This window comes from Gymnodraco acuticeps, unplaced genomic scaffold (assembly GCF_902827175.1).
Source record: "Gymnodraco acuticeps unplaced genomic scaffold, fGymAcu1.1, whole genome shotgun sequence".
Classification (NCBI taxonomy): Eukaryota; Metazoa; Chordata; class Actinopteri; order Perciformes; family Bathydraconidae; genus Gymnodraco; species Gymnodraco acuticeps.
The window spans coordinates 540,244-553,363 of NW_022989755.1; positions in this window are offsets into that span (position 1 = coordinate 540,244).

Below are 13,120 nucleotides of genomic sequence, written 5' to 3' on the forward strand. Positions count from 1 at the left end.
TTTCTGTATGACTAACAAATGTTTACACATGAGAAGTTATTAGAATGCTAATTGTTTTATTCCATCAGATTACCATATTTGGTAGCATCCTATGACAGATATAAATCCTATCGACAACCCAATATTCTTTGCGAAACACATTGATATAATAACATCCTTCAGGTAATGTGTTAGTGACAGTTCCTAAGGAGAGGAAAATAATGAACTCCCGTTAACGGTGAGTTGTGATGTCCTTGTTCTTGACCACATTAGAGCTTCGGCATGAAAATTCAGGCCTACAGGCGGACGTGGTGACATCATCTTGGCACTGAAGTCCCAGGAGCCTGGGTGGCTCACTTGGCTTGGTCTCAAGCTCCTACTGGTCTCATATTTGTTTTCATCAAGCCACAGCAGAAATAATGCAAAGTGACTGGGGCTGAGGTGGGCGGGGGGCAACATAATGCACACAATAAAACTGGCATGACAAATTTAGTGAGAGCAATGATGAACATGATTGTCTATTCTTAGTTTTCTTAGTTTTTTTAAATCTACTCCTGCCTCTGTCTGAAAGTAACATGGTTTACTGGGCAGTCATCAGCAGAGATTTCTAAATGTTCTTCTCTTTCTCAGACACAGACAGAGGCCAGATGCAGAGCGTGTAAGGAAGTCTATATCTACACCAGCAAGTGTGAAGGCTCCAGGCGGAAAAAGGGTGTCGAAATCTCAGTCTGAATATAAATTGCTTTTAATTCTGAGGGTGTCAAGCTAAAAGGTGAAAGTCTGAAGTTGCCTTGTTACACTTTGTAAAAGTGCATGGATACAGGCACAACCTAACACTTCATTGTGTGTGGTAGGTCTTCTCCTGGAGCAGGGCAAATCATTTCCTGATGGCAGGGGGTAAAGACTTCTATAATCTCACCATCATTTTCAGAGAGTGGGCCTGCGGCACCACAGTGTGTCCACATTTTGAATCTCCTGTCTGAGTGGTTTTTCATCATTCCCCCCCGCCTACACTGCCGTCAGGGAAGGTAAAGCAGCGGGAGCAAAGGAAAACCAAATAAATAGCTTTGCACAAAACTCTACTCCGGACATTAAACATGTTTTATTGCATGTTATGCAATGTTTAACTCTTGCATATGTCAGCTTAAGTCTGAATTGTTGACTCAAGGGGTTCATTTATTTTTTTAACACAATTGAAAGAATGCCTGCCTAGAGGGTTTCGGTATTCATTAGGGATTGTTAAAAGCAATTCGTTTTTTTTGAGTGTTTTCAATTAATTGAAAATGAAAACATAGTAAACATTTGCAGTTCAAGACATATTTTAATATCTATGTGTGGGGGAAACTTCTGAAGCAATTGGAGTCAGGACTCAAAGAGAGACGCGATGGAGAGCTGGAGCTTCGATGACAAACACTGACGGTTTATTTGGAGCTTCGGCCGGAGAATTGACAAGACAGGTCACGGGCCACGAGTTGACCCCACGGTTGAGATGCCACATCAATTCTGAAGAACCCTCCTGTAGTTCCAGGTTTTAACTAGTTTAGAGTGTAATAATCAACATTCTTCAATATATAGACTAAACAGCTGAGGCCACTGAATCACAATTGTGTTGTCGCTTATGGCTCGGGGTCATCTACACCCCAAGAAGGATTTGTTCCAGGTGTCCCACAACAATAACTATCTCTGACCGAAGTTGCCCGGTCATAAACTGGTAACAACAACAAAATGCTTGGGCAGCCCCTAAGGGAGATAGTGGCTGCCCAAGGCTGGGCATCTGTGTCAGAGGGCAAAAGGTAAACATACATATATAATTATTCCCTGACACTATGTATGTGTTTGCAGGATTGTATCTACTGCAGTTTGTGTCTAGGAGAAATAAATAGGTGACACATCTGATTTGGAACCCTTCCAAATGCTGTTTGTTTTTTACTTATTTTAATCATCAGTCATTATCTCCTGAATGTTTTGTCGCATTTTTAGGATGGGACACCTTTATGATTTGTATTGGTCCATAAACTTTGTTCCAGAAGAGGGAGAACAGGGCCTTTAATAGATTATATAGAGCTATAAACCAAAAATATACCACTTTATTCACCTCACGCAGTCTACAACACCTGCTACCGTTAACATTTCCTCTGGGGCATTCTCACAGAATCTTGACATGTCACAGTAGCCAAGAAAAGCAGAGGTGTAAATAACACAAGTAATGATAGCTGAAAACCAGTCAGCTACATTTCAATGTCCTGATTCAAGTTAAAGGAATAGCACTACTTTAAGGTCATGGCCATTTCTACTGATCATAATTCCATTGTTGAGGTCTACTATAATAGATTTACATTGTTCAATGTTCCAAACTCACATTGGTTTCTCATACAGCATCTCTGTATTACTGTATAGCATGTGTATTCAATCTCTGTCCTAAACGGCTTGTTGTAGCTCCTGCCCCCCCCCCCCCCCCCCCCCCCCCCCTCCCTATGAGCCCAATGTGCTCTGATTGGTCAGCTCGCCCACTCTGTTCTGATGAGTCCACCACCGTTACAGCGGAACATCCGTGATTATGTGTTACAATGGCGTGCGTTAGCAACCAGAAAATGACACCAGTAATGACAAACAGATGAGAATGCTGCGTGGGGTCTGGGTGCCGTGTTGGCGGGACGTTGCGCGGCTCGCTGCTGCGAGGAGCGGACAGTGTAAGCTGGGTTGCTGGTGTTGTTTCCTGGTTGCTGCGTGGGGTATGCGGGTTGGCGGACACGGCGAGGCCCGGCCGGAGCTCGGACCGGGCCCGGGCCGGGCCTCGCTGTCTCAGACTGAGTCCAGGCTGAGAAATCCGCAGAGCTGCAGCTGAGAAAAATAAGGCTGGCTGAGTGTGTGTGTGTGTGTGTGTGTGTGGTGCTAGCATTACTATACTTGTGGGGACCTAAATCTGTTTACATAGTCACGTGTGGGGACTGGCTTCCCTTATGGGGACAAATTGGAGGTCCCCATGAGGGGAATCATCAGTGGCGTTTTCTCCCGGAGGCCAAGGGAAGCCAGGCTTCCCCTGTTTTTTCGGATTGTAGTTATAATTTAAATAAATAAATACAAACACTTTGTTTTGTTTCGATAATTCTCCTTTGCTGTGTGTTGCTGCCGGCCCGTCTCTCCCCCATTCTCATTGAGTATTTTACAAAGAGTGAAACAAACAGCGCCCCTCTAGATGTTATGGTGAAACAGTAGATTGCACTCACTGTTGCGAGAGGAGGCCAGCCGAATCTAGCTTCCCTTGGTGAAAAAAAATGGAGGGATTGACCAATCAGATGAGGCCCACGTGATGCCCCTGCCAACCTGTGATTGGTCAGGGCCATGCCAAGGGAAGCTAGCCGCCTCTTGCTTCCCTTCAGAGGCGGCTGGCGGCTGGCGATTTGATTGGACACTGCCATCCAATCAAATCACATCAACATCAGTTTTAATACTGTAACTGTCATCACCGCCGTTAGAAATTATCAAGCAAATGAAGCATTATGGAGGGTGGAGATTTGGCGTACTTAATCAAACATAACTTTACTAAACTTCCGCTACAGCAGCAACTAAAAATTAAATCAGATGACAGGCCAATGCCCGCACTCCAGCTGTGTACACAGAGGAAAAAGGGAGAGAATCGGACGTTCAATGAGGACAATTATGTCCGCACGGAGTGGCTAACTGGAAGCGCTAAACTTCAGCGTCAAATTTGCTGGCCATGTCTTCTTTTTGACAAGGATTCGTGCTCCCTGAACAATCCTAGGGCAACTTCAGGATTCATCGTCCTTGCCAACCTGTCACGGGCAATTGAGAGGCACGGTAAATCCAAAAATCACATAGATTGTGTGATTGTCTGCATACATTAATAAGTAAAATGCTTAAATTAATAAGGAGAGAGTTTCAGCTGGAGAGTGCGTGCGGACCTGTCGGTTAGATAACAGGCGTGTGCAAGTCCTGCATCTGTGTGATACAAATGTGTGTCAAATGATACCGGGCGCTGTAATCACTCATCTGGTTACGTTATTGACCACCCCCCGACCCAAAAAATGGGCTTCCCCTACATTTTTCCCCACGCCACGCTACTGGGAATCATTAATTTTAGGGTGAAGACTTAGGGTTAGGGTAAGGGTAAGGTTAAGGGTAAGGGTTAGGGTTAGGCATGTGTTGGTTATGGTTAAGGTTAGGATAAGTCTCCAGGAAATGCATGTAAGTCAATGTAATGTCCCCTGAAGTGATGTATACATGGTATGTGTGTGTGTGTGTGTGTGTGTGTGTGTGTGTGTGTGTGTTGATTGATTGATTGAAAAGTTTATTAACAGCTTGTATATTGGGTACAGTACAGCTCAAAACATACAATTGTTAAGGGGATGCAGACCAGAGAAAGACGTTCGTCTTGTTTACATCAGGGTCCCCCATTTCCAATTCATCATATCATTTAAGACATATAAGACATATTTGACATACAGATCCGTGTGTGTGTGTGTGTGTGTGTGTGTGTGTGTGTGTGTGTGTGTGTGTGTGTGTGTGTGTGTGTGTGTGTGAATCAAAAGTAAAAATACTCTGGGTGATAAAGACACCACGACGTGCAATAAATGCATATATAGAAAGGCAACCCAACCTGACCTGCGGCAAATTAGATTTCCTTTGTCGCAGATTGCTGTTTACCTGCGAGAGATTTGGAAAGAACCAGAATGGAATAAATGTCGTTGATAAAAAACTTTAAATTATAACATTAGATTGTTATTCATTTTGTATTCTAAATAACATATTCTAAGTTATTATTTTATTGAAATTGTACTATATTTAAACAGAAATATAAAATCAGAACAATCCAAATAGTATGTTCTTTATTTTACCCAGATTTGCACCCCAAAAATGAAATTAGGACAAAATATCAGCCACGAATAATTGTTTTTGAGGTCACCAAGAAGGTCCCCGACCCAACCTTGGTGCAGTTCTCTGTGTGTTGCTGAGGGTGGATTTGTCAAGTGAATATATTCTATATTGAATGTGGGGATTTGGGAATTATTTTCTGATGAGAACCACCTAAGTGTTTTGATTTCAGTTTGACAAAAAGAGCAATGCTGAAAACCCCACAAGGCCCTGGTGTTCCCACTCTCTTAGCCCAACAGGTCACAAATGCAGCTCGACACCAACGGGTAGAATAAACAGGCCTGAACAACTGTAACGACTTTAGTGTTCTTGAACTCTGGCATCTTGTGTCATGCTGAAGAAAGAGGCACTCGCAGCGCCTCCGTAGCCCGTTGTCAGACTGCATCCACGAGACCGCGGTGAGGTGAAGAGACAGGCAGCACGCCAGCGGAGCGTCCCCAGCCGCATGACTCAGCCTGTCCCTCCGCGTTAGCCCCCGCTCAGTCAGGACCATGAGGAAACAGGGCCGTTGGTATTGAGTCACTGACACACTGGACAGTCCCCAGATCAAGCATGATGATGGGGTAGAAAGTGGAGGATGTATGTTGTCATGTTCTCCCAAGGGTGCAAGGACAAGGGGTGATGTGCATGGATGCATACATGCAGATCTACTTTTAGTCAAGGAGATTATTAGTAGGCTACATGTAGTATGTGTGACCTCTACTCTCCAGTGTGTGTATTCATCATGCCTGCCACACAAGTTAAGTCACTTCACAATAACATAATTTGACCACAATTTAAAGGTGACCTAGTGAGCTTTCTTTTAAATAAAGTTATGTTTACATGCAATGTTACAGCAATGTACATTGTGTGAGTCACTGAGCTCTATGTGATGAATGCATGCTGATTTATTGGTAGTATTTGAGCCCTGCGTGGTTAGCTTTCAGTCTGTGCTGCCTTTGTTGGGAAATTGCTGTATTAGTCCCACCTTTAGATCATTGGAGAAGTTTGAAACCATTGGCAGAAGTGTATTCCCTGTCCCTTGAATGTACCTATGTCCAACAAACCGGGGTCCTTTTTCGTAGAAAAACAGCTCCATAGCACTACTACAGGTCAAACGCGTTTTTAGGTAACCTTTAATGCCATGTTTTCTTTAATTAGCCAATTCTGAAATGCTTTGTTTAAAGGCCCATACACACCAAACCAACACAAAACAAAGGTAATTCACATGTTGGTTTATAAATTTTTTCCCAAACGTGAGGAAACGTTAATGTTGCAGTCAGTGCTTGAATTGGAATGAAAAAGGTGCCAGTACTCTAAAATCAGCAACTTTTTCAAGTCAATTTTATATATACAGCCCACAAACAAGAATTTGGCTACTATAATGCTGGTGAGTTTGTCTCTTTACTACTGTATATTTTAGAAAGGTTCACTGTACTTAACATTTTTTATGATAGGCAGCGGATATGGCTAAAGCTCAGTAAGGTCAATATTAACTGAAAATATAGCAATCAAAGTCTAGATCTTCTGCTGAAGACACATGAAGCAGAGACCTTTCAGGTGAGAGCCCCTCTGGTGGTGTTCAACATTAATGACAAGGAAACAAAGCTCTGGTCAGAAGCATTTTTTATAAAAAGCTTTAACAAAATTAAGTATTTCTGTACATTTTGAATGCAATCTAACTTTCCAACTCAGAAAACGAAAAAGTGCCAAAAGTCTTCTCACATGGCTGAGCTGCTTTGCAATATACTTCACCACTGAAGAATACAAATATGTATAAAGTAAACTATGATGCAATCTAACTTTCCAACTCAGAAAAATGATAAAGAGCATGAACAAAGAACATGTAAAAACAAATGCAAAATTTGCACAATCTAAAATGAGAAACTGTAACTGCAAGTAACAAAGTCTGAGCCATGGTAAAGAGTTACATTGAACACCAAGCTGATCAGATAACTCCCTGGTTGGTCTCAAGTCCTTCTATCTCCAGGATCTGTACAAATCGGCACATTATGCCAAAAGTCTTCTCACTGGGTGAGCTGCTTTGCAATATACTTCACATTGTTAGAAAAGGCTCCAGAAGGCCTTGGGGACATCAGTATCAGGGGCTGGAGCTGGACAGGCTCTTTCATCAGCACTTCTCCTTCCCTTTGCCAGCCAGGACCTCACATACTGTTCCGGATTGAACTGTCCTAGTGATGGTCCATTACATTTAATGAAAACCAGGCTGGACAGTCGGCTGACAGAGAGAGCATTCCTTTTTGCAGTAAGGATATCGTTCATGCAGCTGAATGCCCACTCACACTCACTAGTGGAGACAGCGATGGTTCGGACTGCTTTCAGTAGAGGCTCCATGGCAGCAGGTGTACGGGATGCCCTGGTTTCCTTGTATTCGCGAAAGCCCTGAACAGTCTCTCTTCTGTCCACTTTCAGCACTTCGCACAAACGTAGCACCTCTACGTCCCCATACTGTACGTCTAACTCCTCTTCAGGCCAACTTCCAGGATGGATAACTTTCATGTCCTGGATTAGCTGATTGTCCCGGGCCTCCCGGCCATGTAATGGGATTTCTCTTGTGCTGCGGAAAAACTGACCTGCATGAATCTGTACAAGCCTGCCATTCTCACGCAGGGCAACACCCTTGAAGGACTTCTCAGCTAGAGCTGTATGGACTGTAGTCATGTGTGGGCCAGGCATGGTGACCATGGATTCAAAAACTCGTATTTCTCGAGTTAAGAGCCTATCTGCTGTAGGCAGTGTCATCTCTCTTTTTTGGAGTTGCCGAGAGAGGTCGCTGAGCTCTGTGAGCGCATCGTACATCAGTCCCAGATTGCTGACAAACGTTGCAGATGTGAGCACATCATCCAGGCCCTTGTACTTTGCTCTGTCTCTGGAATCCCTGCTCGTGTCGTTTGCAGCATTTGTGAAGTGATCATGAAGCACTCGGTAGTTTTCCCAGACTGCTCTGACGCTCCTTTCACTTGAAGCCACCCAGCGGATGGACAAAACACGCCCTATCACCAGGAGACGCTGTCCGACTGCTTGCGCACACTGCGCTAACTGCCTCTGATTTTTGGGGGAGGCATGGAACAAGGAATAGAGTTTGTCAAAAAAGATCTGGAAATGATTGAGCCCTGAGACCTCCTTGACCACATCCCCAACTGCCAGCTCTAGACGATGATTGGAGCAGTGCCACACAAACAGGCTTGGGAATTTACTACACAACTGGGTAGCAACGCCTGTTCTCTTCCCTAGCATGACTGAAGCCCCATCACATGCAAAAGAAACGAAACACTGACCTAAAAAGTCCTCGTTAAAATCTCTTCCAAGACACTCCATTAACGCCTTTGTGATGTCATCAGCCGTTGTTCCATCCAACTCGATCAGCTCCCAAAAAAACGTTTCGGGCTCAGCATCAGCTAATGCTGAGCGTAGACACACAACAAGCACCGTTTTACCACTAATAGTGGTAGATTCATCGACCAAAACACAGAGTTTTCTTTGCTTTTCTGTAATGTCTTTTGCCATTTTTTTCTTCAGCTCATGAGCTATGTGGTCGATGATTTCGCCACAGGTTTTATTGGAGTGCAAAACCCTGCCCACGTTCAGCCCATTCAGTTTCTGTACATTCAAATCAATTGGCATGTCTGTGAATGGCCGGCTATGTTTGCCAATTTTATATGCCGTTCGAAAAACTCTGATAGTGGTGTCTAATTCAGATGTATGCATAGACTGCACTTGATGTTGAATAGTTTCACGTGAAGCAGATGTAAGGATGTCAGCAGCTTTTACATGGGCTTGTGATTCTTTATGTTCTTTGATTTTTTTTCTCAGGCTAGCTTGTTGTTTGCCCTTGTCAACACCGAAATGAGACACTGCACACTCACCCCATTCAGTTGACAGTTTCAGTCCTTGTCCAGTGTGTATTCCCAAAGATTTGACATCTCTGCATATCCGACATCCTAGCTTCTTATCTTTAAGAAGGAGCCATGCATTGGTCTTGCAAAAATATTGCACCTGGTCCGTTGTCCAGCAGTCAGGTGCATCGCTTTGCCCGGTGTTGGTGGTGGCAGTTGCGCCAGCAGCAGCTAACGTTAGAGGCTCTGGAGGAGGCGGCGGAGCTAGTGCTAATGCTAATGCACTAGAACTTGGAGCAGGAGGATCAACCAAAGAAAGCTCCCCATCAGACACAATTTCCAACACAGGCACAGCATTCTCTGTATTTGAAGTTTCTTCCGGCGACAACCGCTGTCTTTTTGCACTTTTATTAATCCACGCTAACATTTTAGAAATGCTAATTTGTGAAGTGACTTGCTTTCCTTCTCTCGGGGGCGTGCCTGCTCTGTTCTATCACTCTACATAGCCACCCACTGGGTGGGAGTTGCACTGCATAAACACAACACACGTGCATCTAGGTATGTAAATTGTAAAGCATTAAAACATGGTTTTACTAACAGTTTTCAATATGTTGTTACTTCGGCATTATTATTATTATTATTATTATTATTTTGAAACGTGTATTACTATTAAATCACGGTCAAATAGGTTAATTTTGACATAGTCGTTTCCACCACAGTATTTACATGGAGAAGATAAGCCCCGCCCCCTCTCCAGCACGTTCTGTTTGAATGACAGGAGTAAACAGCTGACAGCCGCTGTGAAACTCCAGCGGTTAGAGCGATGAGAATGTCCGTTCGGCACCTCATGACGCATCTACTGAGTACCGGGCGGCTGTATATATATATATATATATGGATGTATAATAAGAACGGCGGGAGAGTGTTGAGTACTGGCACGGTGCATGAGTACCGGAGTACCGCCAGCATGCCGGTACTGAGCAAGAAGTGCCGGTACTCCATGGGTCAGAACCAGAAGTGCCGGTACTGCGTACCGGTGAGTACCGGCCCAATTCCAGCACTGGTTGCAGTGCCATGCAACATTAACGCTCAGCGTTGTGTTCCCTCACGTAGGCCCTTCTGGTCCAAAAAGTTGGACTTGAATACAGGAAAAATGCAAAAAGTAGGACCACAGTTGCTCATCTACGGTTGACACTGGTGGGTCAGCACTAAAACACCAAAATATTGATGTAAAATTGGGAAACAATTTATAAACCAACATGTGAATTACCTTTGTTTTGTGTTCGTAGTTGTTTAGATTAATTGTGACAAAACATAGATCATAGGCCAGGGTTCTATACTCTAAATCTATTATTTCTCTATAGCAGTTCTTGTCTGATCGTAAATATTTTCTGCTTGGGAAACCTTACATTATAACTGCCAAGAGCAAAAATGTTTTGTTTTATTGCATTATTACAGAACAGAACCAAATTGTAGTAAATCCAAATAATCGAATATGGTCTAATGGGGCTAGGATAAATCAGACCTTGAGCATTAGCAGTATGACCGAATGGCAGTAAAAACTAAAGAAACAATGCACTGAACAAGCTTATCATGGATGGTTATCTCCACTCTGGCTTCGCTAACAATTCTGCCCTAATGCTGAGACAACTGATCAGAGAGCAGCAGGAACAGATGAGAGCATTGTTTGTTTGATAATTCAAGCTAGATTTAAGATTTAAGATCAATTCCATCCTGTTACTTCTAGTTGTCATGCTGTTTATTGTATTCAAGGAGATTTTAAGGGCCTACTTTCCAAGGTTTCCATATTAAAGGAGACCTCTTTATGCAGGCATGACAGGGTTGTTGATGTGATGTTATAACAAATGTTATAAAATAGGAATGCTGCATCTGTTAACTTAGCTTATTTAATGATGCATGAGTATGCTACTGTCTGACATGCAAGTTTAAATGCAAAGCATAATAACTTTGACAATCTTTGCTCATTGAAGTGTCAGTCAAGATGTCATAGAGGTGCTAGAAGTATGCTGTAATTTAGATTGTCCCCGGAAGGATGATTTCAGCTAGTAAACATAACACTTACAGTTTATTTTTAGTAATCAATGTGATATATACAGGGTGAGATAACAGGTCTGGAGAGCAGATTCTGTTTAATGTCAGTAGTTATTGACAGCCACAGTGTTGAGGAGAAACCGGCTATCGGCCTGTTAATGCAACACTTTAATGAATTATAATGCCTCTAGCACGCAAGCAGTTCACACTTTACCTGAATCTCTTGAAATATCTTAACATCTACAAGATAGATTTGCATAAAAAACATCATACACAGATTCATGGTCGGCAGACAATCGATACCAATTCATATCTAATCCTTTGTGATTTCCCATGATATCGTCAGGTAAAACAATTCCTACAAAATACCTACACAACTACATTCCTCAGCCCCAGCTTTACTTTGTGTTAAGTTCTATTCAAAACTTGACCTAAACTAATAAACCTTTTGAATCAATCAAATAATAGCTAAACCTTTAGCCTGCTAAACATTAGCATGTTAGCATTTTCATTGTATGTTAGCGAAGCACTGAAAGCCTCACATTGATGCTTGGATGTTTTTTTTCTTTTGGGTTCCCCAGAGCTTGCCTGCTGTTTGTACCACACCAAAAGTATTCAAGACCCTGAATTAGGACACATGTGACTATTTTAAGAGATTGTTAAACCTAAGAAAACATTTGATGTGCCCCCCTTGCAATTAAAACCATGTGTGCATGCAAGTGTGGGCAGGTGGCTGTGCATTTGATGGGAGGAAGTGTACTTGAGCAAGAAGGGTAATTCAGCTTGACAATTAAAGCATCTATCTCTAATTTGGATCTCCCCTGGTGAGGTAAATAGGGAGGCTAAAGATAACAACACCAAGGGCTTATTACCGTCACTTCAAACATTTCAAGGGAGGTTGCCTTTCCAAGCCTAGAATTCTCCTGTCTTGTTGAAACTAAAGACACATACGCACGCTGACCTGAACATTGACCTCCAACATCCACACACATGGACAGACAAACATGCACGCGCACTCTGGAGTAGCCTGATAAGCTTCGCGTCTCACCAATTGGCCCCTGCAAATGTCAAACTGAAGCCCTCTTAGTTTACTGATAGGGTAGGTGGGAGTGGATTCATCTAAATTTCCTTCAGTTTCGTGTGCATATGCAGGAGATTAACACAATTAAAACAAGTCTGCAGTAGACACATCTTTCAAATCCTTCTTATATATGATGAAAAGAGGTACAGTGGAAAATCCTTAAATATCCTACTGACGAGTCCAAGAGACAAAGCAACAAAAAGCAGCTTACAGCAGAGGAATAGTTATCTTCCTACCCTGGATCTGAATAAAGTCAGGGAGGACAGGAGATGAGATGTGAGTGAAAGGTTGAGGCGTCAATTACAGTCCAGATGCTGTTTCATCACATATTAAAACACCAGCCACAGAGTGTCCTGCTGGGTAGGTTGTTCAGCTAAAGTCACCATCAAAACGCCCAAAGAGGGGTCTGCATTGCTTACACAAGCACAATAGCTCGAGAAGGGATAACCCAGTTTTGCAGGATGAGGCAAAGACGGTGCCTGCCAAGAAAATTTCTCTACGCTTTGTGCAGAGGCTTCCACAGAGGGTTTAAGGCTTACCCATGTTTGCTGTGTGACCTTAATAAATGACTAAAAAAGGATGGGTGGTGGCTAAATAAAGGGTTACATGTAACTATGCAATATGATGCAATAATATAGGTATTGTTGCCAACATTATGGCACTACTAAAGTCCTTTTATATTTTGCTGAAAAAATAAATGAATACATTCTGGAGCATTGTCATTTGACTCTCTTCGCTTATTTTAAAATGATAAATACTGTTGAACTCTTTCTTGAGATTGTTTTTGGTGCATTTGTGTTCCTCCCCAAGGGCTTTAGGAGAAGTACAGATGTTGCAGACTCTCAGGCAGTGTTCAGTTCCAGTGGTTTCAGCAGTGAAAGCTGTTTCTCGCAGACCGGGGGCGTTCGTTTTTGACATTGTGACATGAAGTCTTTAATTTGAAGATGTGCTCATACACCCTGCAAGCAGAAAGCAGCCTGTGCTACTGCTCAGCTGCCTCTAGCTCGGGTGACCTCTGCTCAGGCACGGACCCTCAGTCTTAATTGTGTCTGGAGGAATTCTGCTGTCTTAAGACAAGCTCAAGTTTAGACTGGAGGGCTTTGTGGCTTTCACTTCATTGAGCAGTTAAACACACACAAGATGCTCTAGCACTGTATATTGTGGCAATGTAATCTTAACAAAATGCTGAATTTAAATAACCTTGAAAGTAAAACTGTGCTGACATTCAGTTTGATTAGCTTCTGTTAATAAATAAATGATGAGTAAATTAATAAACATG